Source organism: Ornithorhynchus anatinus, chromosome X3 (assembly GCF_004115215.2).
Source record: "Ornithorhynchus anatinus isolate Pmale09 chromosome X3, mOrnAna1.pri.v4, whole genome shotgun sequence".
NCBI classification, from domain to species: Eukaryota; Metazoa; Chordata; class Mammalia; order Monotremata; family Ornithorhynchidae; genus Ornithorhynchus; species Ornithorhynchus anatinus.
In genome coordinates, this window is record NC_041751.1 from 23,708,672 (window position 1) to 23,722,665 (window position 13,994).

The 13,994-nt window shown below is 46.4% G+C and overlaps 1 non-coding gene across 1 annotated transcript; it reads left to right on the forward strand.

Annotated features, from left to right (window-relative positions):
• Positions 1 to 11,200: 11,200 nt before the first annotated feature.
• On the forward strand, positions 11,201 to 11,337 carry LOC114807723. The gene has a single exon (XR_003755798.1). It is a non-coding gene; the product is annotated as a small nucleolar RNA SNORA7 (small nucleolar RNA).
• Positions 11,338 to 13,994: the final 2,657 nt, after the last annotated feature.

Here is a 13,994-nt window from a genome sequence, read left to right on the forward strand (position 1 = left end):
CAGGCTCAGATAGTATGATCACAATTTCAGATTTTCATTTTCTTAATTCCATCCCATTACTTCTCCTATTTCCTTGGTAAGTGATTCTTTTTAACACAAAAGCGGGTTTAATTTCTTCCATCCCTGAAAGAAATCAGGCTGTAGGCTAATAGGAATTGGAATAAGTAAATGAGCAATTCAAATGATTGTCCTAGGCTTGTCATTCAGGCTTTGTTTTCTCACTGCTATCAAGCATATGTATGGTCACTGTGAAGCAGAAAATGATTTCGATTTTTCTAGGCTAATAGAAGTGTTATGGGGAGGAGGACTGGATATTGACTAAAGAGCTACGTGTGAAACCAGCATATTTAATTTTGCTCAAAAGATGGAACTGTACAAAATATATCTGTGAGGGAAGCATGTACACTCAGTTCTGTTAGGACACATGTCTTCATTACCCGATTTGGATGTAACACGATGGCAGCAGGACATGTTCTTCCCACAGCACAAATCTGTTCTGGTGAAACATTATCCCCAAATTGACGCCAATAGATCTGGTGTAGGGAAGAAGAGTTGTGTACATGTACATGGTGTCGGTCAAGGCATGATGCTGTTACGCTTCTTGGCTTCTGACCCTTCACCCTGTTCCAAGCAGTACTTTTGGTTTCTTTGGGATTTTGCAACTTTACAGCATTTAATACAGCAAAATTACAATGAGCGGAAAAGGTATAAAGTTTTTTTCCTAGTGGTGGATATCGTAAAAAGCAGGGTGGCCTGGTGGAAGGAGCACCAGTCTGGGAGTCAGAGGACCTGGGTTCTAATCCCGACTCTGTTGCTTGTTAGCTGTGCATCCTTGGGCAAGTCACTTAACTTCTCTGTGCCTCAGTTCCCTCATCTGCAAAATAGGGATTTGCACACAGTAAACACTCAATAAATACAACTGAATGAATTGAATGAATGATCCCTGTTCTCCCCCATACTTAGGCTGTGAGCCCCATTTGGGACCTGAGTATTTTGTATCTACCCCAGCACTTAGTACAGCATTTGGCACATAGTAAGCACTTAAATACCACAGTTATTATAAGACAGGGATCTGAATTAACAAATATCAGCCACGATGGTTTCTACATGCTGATTTGGCTGAAAAGATCTACGTGTGACCAGGCCCCCAGGCCCCCATGACCCATCGGCCGTTGATGTTTTCCATTCTGATTTTTGGTCTCCCGACATTCAGGAAGTCTCGGTCCAAGGTGAGTAACTGTTCCTGATCGCCACTTGCCAGGTGGGTCTCACAGCTCCAGTGGTCTCCCAGCCGCCTGCTGGTCTACCACATTATTTGAAATGGTCTTTCTGTACCCCAGCTCAATAAAGACAAGTGGGGTTGGGGTGGGGTTGGTGGGGTAGGGGAAAAGAGAAAAACATAGTCTTCTGGAACTTGGATTGATGTGTGATTAGAATTTGAACCAAAGCCCATAAGAGAGAGAACAGGGCTTCTGTATGTTGACTGCAGGGAAAGCTTCATCAGTGGCTGATTTTCCAGAACTGCAAAGAAGCTTCATCGCAAGGTATTTGAACAAAGGGATATGAAACCATCTGAATTTAGACAGCCCAAAAAATACCCTCCTTTGAGGGTAAAACAAACACTTCCCCACCCCACCATAATTTCCACTTCTGTAAGGGCACAGCTCTGGGAAGAAAATGTTGTGTTTTCCCAGATGTTTCATTGTTCTGGTCTGACACGATGTCTGATGGAGGTGGGAGATGTTTTTCCAGCTGGAGAAAAGGTTTTTTCAGTAGGCTAGAAGCATTCTCAAGCAGATGTGGTTAGCAGTGACAGGAAGCTTGAGACGATGAAAGGAAAGAGGAAAGAAGTGCTCAATTGAGAAATTTAATAATGAACTTTATCGAAATGATCTAAAACAAAACAAGTTAGACAAAGGGCTGATTTCCCATCAGAGAGTTTCTTGCTGCTTGGTGGTAACAATTCCCAAAACAGAAGTGACCACTACTTGAAGTTTAATATGCAGAAACCTCAAGCTAAGATACACTTAAAATATTCACCTCTTTCCCAGGTGAGGCATAAATGAATAGGGGAGATTCCTGATTACATTTTAGTAAGCTGTCTGCTTCCGTTGAGAAGGCAAACTAGCACACGTTTGACCCTGGATTGATTTACCAAAATAAAAGCGTACGCCAAAATCGGAAAGCACTAGAAGTTCTGGATGCAACCGTATGGACTCTGTTCTAATCCTTCTCAAACTCTTGGCTGCTTTTGACTCTGTGGGCCACCCCCTTTACCTGGAGACACTGTCTAACCTTGCTCTTAACTGACACTGTTTCCCCCCCCCCCCCCCATTCTGGGAATGTATATCTATCAACTGTTGCTTTGTACTTTCCCAAGTGCTAAGGACAGTGATTTGCACACAGTAGGTGTTCAGTAAATGTCCCTAGTTGATTGGTGTTCCTCCTACCTCTCTGGCTGCTCCTTCTCAGTCTCTTCCTCTGTCTCCTACCCGAACTGTGGGGTTTCCTCAAAGCTCAGTTCTGAGTCCCCTTCTCTTTTTAATCTACACTCACTCCCTCTGGGGTGACTCTTCCGTGACTTCAACTATCACCTCCATGCCAGTGACTCCCAAATCCTCTCTCTCTCTCTCTCTGTTATTTAACACTTCTTAGTCTCTAGTATATCTGTACATAAATAGCCTGCAGGGACCTCAAGTTCAACGTACCCAAAACTGAACCCATCTTGCCTCCCAAATCCCTTACTCCCCCTAACTCTTCCTTCATAGTTGATAACACCATCATCCCCCTCCCCATCTCCCAAGCTCATAACCTTGGCATTATCCTCGACTCCTTGCTCGCTTTCAAACCCCATATCCAGTTTGTTCTCAAATCTTGTCATTTCTTTCTCTACAGCATTTCCAAAATCCATCTTGACCACGTCCCTCTCCCACACGGAACTCACAGTTTATGGGGCAGGGAGAACAGTATTGAATCCCCATTTTACCAGTGGGGAAATTGAGGCACAGAGAAGTTCAATGACTTGCCCAAAATCACAGAGCGGGTAAATGGCAGAGCCGGGTTTAAAACCCTGATCCTCTCACTCCCAGGCCTATGCTCTTTCCACTAGGCCATGCTATTTCTCAGATCGTCTCCGCTTTAGCAAATTCATTTTGTGACCCAGGAGATAAGCCCCATGGAATGTTGGGCGAGGGGAAAACTGGGCTGACAGCAGTGAGGTCTGCAGCAGAGACACTAATGGGGCTTCTTGCATTGGACCCGTGCTGTGAAGGGGCAATGGGGAACTGAAAGGTGGGTTTGGAGTGCCAGGAGAAGAGCCAGGAAAGCCCCCAAAGCACAGAAGCCCAGGGCAGAGGAAGAGGAGGAAGGGGCGGGACCAGCTTTATGTAGCTTGACAGGAAACTCGTGAGCAGGAAACGTGCCTACCGACACTGTTGTTTTGTTCTCTTAGTTTTGTACGCTTAGTACAATGCTCTGAACATAGTAATCTCTCAAGAAATATCATTGATGATGATGAAAGGAGTTGTGCTTGTAACTTCTGAGGTTCTAAGCCCTCCTCTCCTCTTCTCCCACTCCCTCCTGCATCTCTCTCACGTGCTCCCTTCATTCGTTCATCCTCCCTCCCATCCCCACAGCACATAGGTATATATCTGTATATATCTGTAATTTATTTATTTAGGTTAATATCTGTCTCCCCCTCTAGAATGTGAACTTGTTGTGAGCAGGGAATGTGCCTGTTTGTTGTTACGTTGAACTCCCCCAGGCGCTTTGCACACAGTAAGCACTCAATATATCCAACTGAATGAATGCACGAATTAGGTTCTGGGGGAGTAAAATGTGCAAAATCTACTCCTCTGATGGAAACTCTGCCCATTTCTCAGGAAATATCACCTGTCCAGTAAAAGGTATGTGCTTGTGTGGGGGTTGGAGGAGCGGTTCTTTGGGTGTATACGAGAGCAGGGTTGGGTGAATGAAGAGCCGCCTCTATAGAGGAGTGCTTTTTTGTGGTAGGGCAGCTGACAGTCCTATCTCCAGCTTCTCCGACAAGGACCTTAGTGTTCTCGATACATTCCTATAGGGAGGAATAGTTCAACACGAAGCACTAGGTCGGCTGAAGATCATGAGGTATCTAAATGCCCGGGGGTGTCTGCTGCCAGAGTTGAAGTGGCTAAACTTTTCTCTTCCATTCTCTTCTATCTTCCCCTTAGACTCACTATGGACCCAATGAATAAACACGAGCCATCATTCTCCATCTTCATGTCCAGGTGAGGAGAAAGAAGTGTTTTTTTTCTCTTTTTTTTTTTACTTGTTACTGGATCGCTAGTGAACAGGATAGGCAATGAAATACCTCAGCAGGGATGGAAATGGACACGATCAACTCTGGAAACCCCGTTCACTATTCTCCCATCTCCAGGGAAGTCTCCAAGCATCAGGGGGCCCCTGAAATCTAATTACCGCTGATGATTTGCACCTGCAGTGGCTTCACCTGCTTTGTCTCTAGCTAATAGTAATGGTGGTATTTGTTAAGCCCTTATGATGTACCAAGCACTCGGCTAAGCGCTGGAGTAGATAAAGATATTTAGGTCAGATGTAGTTCCTGTCTTACATGGGGCTCATGATCTAAGGGGGAGGGAGAACAGGTATTTACTCTTCCATTTTACAGATGAGGCACAGAGCAGTTGAGTGATTTGTCCAAGATCACACAGCAAAGTGGCAGAGCTGGGCTTAGAACCCTTGACCTCTGGCTCCCAGGCCTGGGGGTGGTCTTTCCTTGCTGCTTTCCATTTCTTCATTTCTACCCCAGATGTCAGTAGCAGAGTCCTGCTTGTCCAGCGAGGGTGGGAGAAAGTTTCCGATTTCCACTCATTGAGAAAGCCCTTCCTGAGGCAGTACGGTTGAAAATTGCCTCATGCCTTCCATGCTCAGCAGGCATGGGTAAAAGTAAAAATGGACTGGAATGGCAACGGCCACATGAGTACAAAAAGCCCCCTTTGCTACAGCTTGGTGAGGATCAGAGAAACACTATAGGTCCCTGGGCTGAGTCTGAGGCTGCATCCTGCCGGCTGAGCAGGAAAGTGGGACAGATTTTCCCCCTTCTTTACCTTGGAGCAGTCCCCTCACCCTATCCGGAATCATGCCAGTTTGCCCCCAGAGCCGATGGTGCTGCTGGTGGCCACGTGGCTGGCTGACTCGCCTGCAATTCGGACTCCACCCCTGGCCAGAGATTATTTCCCTAATACTTTTCTGATTGAGTGGACGAGGATTTCTCAATCAGTCGTGTTAAATTCTACCCATCTCACTCCTACCCTTTTCAAGCCTGACTCTCTTCTCTTTCCCTCCCTCCCCAACTCTAGGACCGGAGGCAAACATGAAACACAGTAGGACCTGTCTTCTTATAGATAATGAAAATAAATGAGATCGAATGAATGAATGAAAACTGAAAATGCTATTTCCCACATGGTGCTTGACTGGACTCAGGCAGGTAATTATGGTATTTGCTAAGCACTTTCTATGAATCAAGCACTGTTCTAAGCACTGGCATAGATACAAGCTAATAAGGCCGGACACCTTCCTTGTCCCATGGAGGAATTCTTGCTCCAACTCAAGTGGGGTTTGGGAGCAGGAAAAGTACCAGAGCATATTCTGTTTCAGTTTTAGAGAGTTGAGCCAAGGAGTCAAGGTTTTATTGGAAACAGCCCGATAATCTACTGTATAGCAAAAAATGAATTAAAACCGGCCTGGCCTGATCAGTCGTTCCAAATGAGAAACAGCAGCACCCTGGCCTCCTGAGAGACCAGGAGTTCACCATGAAGAGAACTGATGGTGATGATGATCAGGAGATGATCCAACCTCAACTGGAAGTCTCAATAATAATCATGGTATTTATTGAGCCCTTACTATGTGCCAAGCACTGGGCGAAGCCCTGGGGTACATATAAAATAATCAGATTGGACACGGTCTCTGCCCCACATGAGGCTCACAGTTTAAGAGAGTGGAGTGACCCCTATCGCTCTTATGCTAAGAGGGAACCCCTAAAGCCACCATCATATTCTTGCCTCACTGGATGGAATTGGAAGGGCTGGGAAAGGTATGAGTCAATTACTAACACTGTATAAAGGGCAAGTTTCCCATGATCAGTGGAGTTTTCCTAGTCGAGAGTAATTTTAAAAAGCTCTGTAGGCAGCTCTTCTCACCTCCTTATCACTCAGGTACCCTCTTGGAGGGCCTCCTCTCCCATCTCCGACTTCTTGGATGATTAGCAGGAAGACAGGCCAACTAGCAACCTCCCCAACAGTTTCAATGGAGTCGAAACCGGGCAATTCCGGGCTATTTTTGTCAGGAAAACAAATTACCACCGCCTGAGCTGATATGAGCAATTTCAGCTGCCCATTAGGTCTCTCCTGATTGCAGTTCTCAGGGCTGTGGGGCTCGTAAAACAGCAGGCCCTCGCAGGAATGCAACACATTGGGAGGAATGAGGAAAGCAAAAAGAGCTCTGCTCTTTTCTGAGCCTGAGAACCTGATATCCAATTTCATTCCCAGTCAGGAACCTCTCAGCAGGTTAAATGCACACTCTGCCTACATCTTTAAGGCAGGTATTGCCTCTTATGGAAGCAGTTTATCACAAAGAGAGAAAAATAATTTTCCATTGCCCTCCTCTCTAGTGTTCCAAACCAGAGTGGCTGCTGGGTTTGAAAAGAGCATATTCCCATTCTTTGTCAATGCTCCTCAGAGGCTCCAATGCAGATCTCTGTGAGCGAGAACTGGGTTAAAGGTAAACCCGCTAAAAGCAGTTTTGCCTCTAGTAGATTGAAGATACAGTAGCCAGCTGATTTTCAGTCTTCCTTGATGGATTTGAAACACCCCAGGGGCATCAGACCACGCAAAGCCTTAGCATCTGCATGATTAAATTCCATCCTCAGCACACCTACATAAATGTATCAATCAGTCAATCCCTCAGAAATATTTATTGAGCACCTACTGTGTGCAGAGCACTGAACTGAGCAGTTGGGAAAGTACAATACCATCAGTAGACATGATCCCTGCTGTAAAGGAGCTTACGACGAAGTAGCCAGACAGGGGAGACAGAAACTTCAAGAAGTTACAGATGAGAGATACTTTCTGGACTGTAAGCTTGTCTCCATACTCTAAACTCACTGTGGGCAGGGACTGTGTACTCTCCTAAGCACTTAGAGTATGTAAGATATTTACAAAAGGGCTTCAGGATGTGGTGAGTATATAAGTGCTTAGGTGATGTGGAAGTGCTGAAGTGGCAGCTGGGAGAGAGAAAATCGTGGGATTAGACATGGATGAGGGAAGACGTTTTGTTTTATGCTGTCGAGGTTCCCACCCATAGCGACTTCATGGACACATCTCTCCCAGAACGCCCCATACTCCATCTGCAATCGTGCTGGTAGTGTATCCGTAGAGTTTTCTTGGTAAAAAATATGGAAGTGATTTATCATTGCCTCCTTCCACTTAAGGATTTTATATTCACCAGTTTAAGCCTGTTTACCCTCCCAATAGACTGTAAGATCCTTGAGGGTGGAAATCACGTTTTTACTTCCTCTATATCAATCTAAGGACACATGTCCCCAAGGGTATAGAGCAGAGCTACTCCAAAGTTTTGTGGAGGCGGGCTGTTTGTCTTACTCGCTGGGGTAGTGTTGGGCAGGTGGGATTGGAGGTTCTTCGGTGATGTGGAGGAGAGTTGGGGTGGGTTACCGGGGAGGCAGCGAGTCGGTCGGATAGAGGAGGACGCCAAGGGCCTTGGCGTTGTGGTGGGAAGGCGGCATTCATTCTGGACTGTGAGCCCGTTGTTGAGTAGGGATTGTCTCTCTTTGTTGCCAATTGTACTTTCCAAGCACTTAGTACAGTGCTCTGCACACGGTAAGCGCTCAATAAATACCATTGAATTCATTCATTCAGTGGTATTTATTGAGCACTTACCGTGTGCAGAGCACTGTACTAAGCTCTTGGGAGAGTACAATACAACAGTAAACAAGACGCATTCCCTGCCCACAAGGAGCTTGCAGTCTAGAGTGGGGGGAGATAGTAATATAAATAAATAAAATTACAGCTATGTACATAAGTGCAGCGGGGCTGGGTGGAGGGAAGAACAAAGGGAGCAAGTCAGGGTGACGCAGAAGGGAGTGGAAGAAAAGGTAAAGGGGGGCCTAGTCAGGGAAGGCATCTTGGGGGAGATGTGCCTTCAATAAGACTTTGAAGTGGGGGAGAGTCATTGTCTATCGGATTTGAGGAGGGAGGGCGTGCCAGGCCAGAGTCAGGATTGGGGCGAGGGGTGGGAGGCGAGATAGACGAGATTGAGGCACAGTGAGAAGGGTAGCATTAGAGGAGTGAAGTGTGAGGAATGGGTTGTAGTAGGAGAGTAGTGAGGTGAGGTAGGAGGGGACAAGGTGATTGACCGCTTTGAAGCCAATGGTGAGGAGTTTTTGTTTGACGAGGAGTTGGATGGGCAACCCCTGGAGTTTTTTGAGTAGTGGAGAAACATGTCTTGAAAGTTTTTGCCTAAAAACGATCTGGGCAGCAGATCCAAGTATGGTCTGGAGTGGGGAGAGACACGAGGCGGGGAGGTCAGCAAGGAGGCTGATGCGGTAATCTAGGCGGGATAGGATGAGTGATTGTATTAATCTGGCAGTTGCAGGAGTCACGTTGAGAGGATGGGGGACAGGCTCCCAGTGGATTCGTTCAACCGTAAAGCAGAGAGAGTGGCCGGACGAGAGGAGAGAGAGAAGCAGTGTGGCTTAGTGGATAAAGCATGGGCATTGGAGTCAGAAACCCATGGGTTCTAATCCTGGCTCCACCACTTGTCTACTCTGTGACCTTGGGCAAGTCACTTAACTTTTCTGGGTCTCAGTTACTTCTTTTGTAAAATGGGGGTTAAGAGTGTGAGCCCCATGTGGGACAGGGACTGTGTCCAAGCTGATTAACATGTACCTTCCTCAGTGCTTAGAATAGTGCTTGGCACTAAGTAAACACTTAACAAGTACCATTATTATTATTATTATTGTTATTATTGCCTCAGCTTAAATCCCCTGCAACCCAATGTGCACAGAACCTGTCAGGAGCAAAGACTCAGGGAGTCGTCATAGAGCAGTGACAGGTTCCCGGAGGAATGGCTTGGCCTGACAACTACTACTGGCTATTTCAGCCAGGCGAGCACCCGACTTTGTTTAGACCTACTCTTTTTTGTTTGGTCATCTGAAATTGCCTCTAGTTGGATAATTGTCATTTGGAGTACTGGCCCTTCAGCTTCATTGGCTTCCTGTCAGTTTTGATGAGTACGCTTTTTATGAAGAGCCATCAAACATTTGATTCCTGCTCCCTCTTCCTCACTTCTCAGCTCTGTCACTGTAGGAAGATTGGAGTGAACCTGGGAGTCAGGAGGTCACGGGTTCTAATCCTGGCTCTGCCACTTGTCTGCTGTGTGATGTTGGGCAAGTCACTTAACTTCTCTATGCCTCAGTTACCTCATCTGTAAAATGGGGCTAGAGATTGTGAGCCCCACATGGGCCAGAGACTGTGTCCAACCTGATTTGCTTGTGTCCAACCCAGTACTTAGTCCAGTGCCTGGCACATAGTAAGCGCTTAGCAAATACCATTATTATTATTATTATTATTATTGTGGGATCGGATAAGTACTTGGATTGACATGGTAGCCCGTGCTCAATCCACTGTGCCATGATTGCTATATCAGCCTCCATGCTGGCCTTCTTGCCTCCTGTCTCTCCCCACTCCAGTCCATACTTCACTCCGCTACCTGAATCATTTTTCTTCAAAAATGTTCAGTCCGTTTCCCCACTCCTCAAGAACCTCCAGTCATTGCCCATCTACCTCTGCATCAAACAAAAACTCCTTACCTAGGGCTTTAAAGCACTCAATCAACTTGCCCCCTCCTACCTCACCCCCCGCTCTCCTATTACAACCCAGCCCGCACACTTCACTCCTCTAACGTCAACCTACTCACTGTACCTCGATCTTCTCTATCTCACTGCCAACCTCTCTCATGTCCTGCCTCTGTCCTGGAACGCTCTCCCTCTTCATATTCTTCAGACAATTACTCTCCCCGCTTTCAAAGCCTTACTGAAGGCACATCTCCTGACTAAGCCCTTCTTTCCTCTTCTCCCACCTCCTTCTGCATCACCCTGATTTGCCCCCTTTATTCACCTCTCCTTCAGCCCCACGGCACTTAGGTATATATCCATAATTTACATATTTATATTAATGTCTGTCTTCCCTTCCTGACTGTGAGCTCGTTGTTAGCTGGGAATGTGTCTGCCAACCCTGACACAAAAAAAGAAATATTTTACTTTCCCAAGCTTTTACTTTCCCAAGAAATATTTTACTTTCCCAAGAAATAAAAAAGAAATATTTTACTTTCCCAAGCTCTGGACACAGTAAGAACCCAATAAATACAATCGATCGATTGATTTAAAATGCCAAACCAAGAAATGTCAGACACCTTCCACCCCCTCCCTGAGTTGTCAACTGGCTTTTTGGAGGGTGGGGTGAGGGAGAGTGGTGAAGGCCGAGTGGTGACCGAGCAGGTTTTTCAGAGAGAAGGGACAGATGACCAGCCACAGAAAAGGAGGCTGTGAATGTAGCCTTAGGGAGGAATAAAATGCCTGGCACATAGTAAGCACTTAACAAATACCATAATTGTTATTATTAATTACAAGCTCACTCCCATTTCCCCGGCTTTCACACTTACCTGGTGGTGGGTGTACAAGCTAGAGCCTGTTCTAGGGGTGGGCAAATTGTTTGTCCCCCAGGACTGTCCATCTGTGTGGGGACAAATTGGCGTATCTTTCCAGGACCCCTGGAACTAATGTCATAAAAGTTCAATCCATCTGGAGAGGGACAAGGATGTTTCCTAAAGAGCGGAACTACAGCAACAGTAAATCCCTCTCCCGGTATCCATCCTGCATGGGAATATCCCAGGACCTGGGGTTACCAGGGATTCAGGGGCAGCACTGGGCCAGACATTGCGGTTCTAATGAATCTATATGAAGAGCTGGTGAAGTGACTGAGAAGGAGCGGCCAGGATGATAGGAGAACCGGGAGAGGAAAGTGTCAGTGAAACCGAGGTTGGATAATATTTCTAGGAGAACGAGGTCATCCACAGTATCGATGGCACCTGAGAGGTCGGGGAGGATTGGGATGGAGTAGAGGCTGTTGGGCCCTTCTCGGGGTTGCATCTGGAGAGTTTTCAGTACTCTATCAGTCTTGATATGGGAGGGAGAGTCAAGCAGAGGCCTACCCATTCCATTCATAGCCTGAGCAGTGGCTAGCGAGTGGAAGGCTATCTGCTACAAGCCAAAACTCACCTGTGCTGGGCAGCAGCAGCACGGGAGAGAGTCAAGGGCGGAGACGCAAGTTTACTCCACGGAAGGAGGCAGTGGTAAACCACTTCCGTATTTTTACCAAGAAAACTCTATGGATACATTAACAGAACGATTGCCGGTGGAGGTGGGGCGATGTGGGAGAGACGTGTCCATGGCATCGCTATGGATCGGAGATGACAGCATAAGACAAGAAAAGAGGCTGTTGGATTTGGAAAGAAGTAAGCCACTGGAGACCTTAGAGAGGGCAATTTTCATGGAGTGGAGGGGTGAAAGCCAGAACTGGAAGGGCTTAGGAGAGAATTAGAGGAAAGGAAGTGGAAGCAGTGGGTGCAAACTCACAATGGAGTTTTGGAAGAATGATAAGAGGGTAGGGGAGATAATTAGAAGATGCACGGGGTCAAGCGATGATTTTTTTAGGCTGGGGATACATGGGCATGTTTGAAAACAGTGGGGAAGGAGCCACTGGAGAGTGAGTGGTTTCAGATGGTGGTCAGTGAGGGAAGAAGGGAGGAGGCTAGAGTTTTAATAAGGTGTTAAGGGATGGGATTGGAGGAGCAGGTAAATTTTAAGAACGATCAGGAGATCGTCTCGAGACACTACTGGAAAGGATAGATTCGAAGAGAGGGCAAAAGGAAGATGGAACTGGAAAGGTACACGGGAGGTTTTAGGTAGGTCACGCCTGATGGTTTCAATTTAATTGACAAAATAGGTGGCAAGGTCATTATGGTCAAGAGATGGGAGAAGCCCAGACCAGGGTGTTTAAGGAGGGAGTTAAAAATCTGAAACAGCTGGCATGAGCATTGGACATAGGAGTCGATAAGGCCAGACACTTATTATTGCCTGACAGGGGGAAGAACCAGACATATAGCAGGTGAGGTTGAAGTCACTCTCACTGTAGACAGCACCACCATCATTCCTGTTTCACAAGCCCGTAATCTTGGCGTTATCCTTGACTCATCTCTCTCATTCCACCTACTTAGTCAATCTATCACTAAATCCTGTCGGTTCACTCTTCAGAACATCGCTGAAATCCTCCTTTTCTTCTCCAGACACACTGTTACCATGTTAATTACACTTATCCTATCCGGCCTTGATTACTTTATCAGACTTCTCGCTGACTTCTTTGTCTCTGTCTCTTCCCATTCCATACAATCCATACTTCACTCTGCTGCCCAGATCATTTTTCTACAAAAGCAATCAGTCCATGTTTCCCAATCCTCAAGAACCTCCAGTGGCTGCCCATCCACCTCCGCATCAAAAAGAAATGCCTTACCATCGGCTTTCAAGTACTCAATCACCTTGCCCCCTCCTACCTCACCTCATTGCTCTTCTACTACAACCCAACCTGTACACTTCATGTACACTTCATTCCTCTAATGCCAACCTACTCACTGTACCTCGATCTCATTTATCTTACCGCCGACCTTGCACCTACATCCTGGCTCTGGCCTGGAACGCCCTCCCACTTAATAATAATAATAATAATAATAATAATGTTGGTATTTGTTAAGCGCTTACTATGTGCCGAGCACTGTTCTAAGCGCTGGGGTAGACATAGGGGAATCAGGTTGTCCCACGTGGGGCTCACAGTCTTAATCCCCATTTTACAGATGAGGGAACTGAGGCCCAGAGAAGTTAAGTGACTTGCCCACAGTCACACAGCCGACAAGTGGCAGAGCTGGGATTCGAACTCATGAGCCCTGACTCCAAAGCCCATGCTCTTTCCACTGAGCCACACTGCTTCTCCATATCTGACAGACAATTACTCTCCCCACCTTCAAAGCCTTACTGAAGGCACATCTCCTCCAAGAGGCCTTCCTCGACTAAACCCTCATTTTCTCTTCTCCCACTCCTTCCTCAGCCCACAGGACTTATATACATATCCGTAATTTATTTATATCAACGTCTGTCTCCCCCTCTAGACTGTAAGCTCCCTGTGGGCAGGGAACATGTCTACCAACTCAGTTAAATTGTACTCTCCCAAGCGCCTAGTACAGTGCTTTGCAAATGGTAAGCGCTCAATAAATACAATTGATTAATTTGATTAATTGTTAATTGGGGGCAGAATGGTGGCAAAGTGACACTGAGGGACAAGAAGCAGCATGGCTCAGTGTAAAGAGCCCGGGCTTGGGAGTCAGAGGTCATGGGTTCTAATACCGGCTCCGCCACTTGTCAGCTGTGTGACTTCGGGCAAGTCACTTCACTTCTCTGGGCCTCAGTTACTTCATCTGTAAAATGGGGATTAAGACTGAGCCCCACGTGGAACAACCTGATCATCTTGTATCCCCCCAGGTGCTTGGCACATAGTGAGCGCTAACAAATACCATAAAAAAAAGCCAACTCCTCCCCATTTCCCATTGACTCTTGGAAAGTGAGAGAAGATGAGGCTCCTGGGGAGAGAGTGGCGGGAGAGATAATGGTGCCTGGAGAGAGTCAAGTTTCAGTGAGGGTAAGATTGTGAATGGGAAACATTCATTTGAATAGCAATATGCAATCCTTTTCAATTTCCAGTTGTCACAGCTGGAGATAATAATATTAATGGCATCAGTTAAGCACTTACTATGTATCAGACACTGTAGTAAGTCCTGGGGTAGATACAATCCGATCAGATAGTCACCAGTAGTAAACA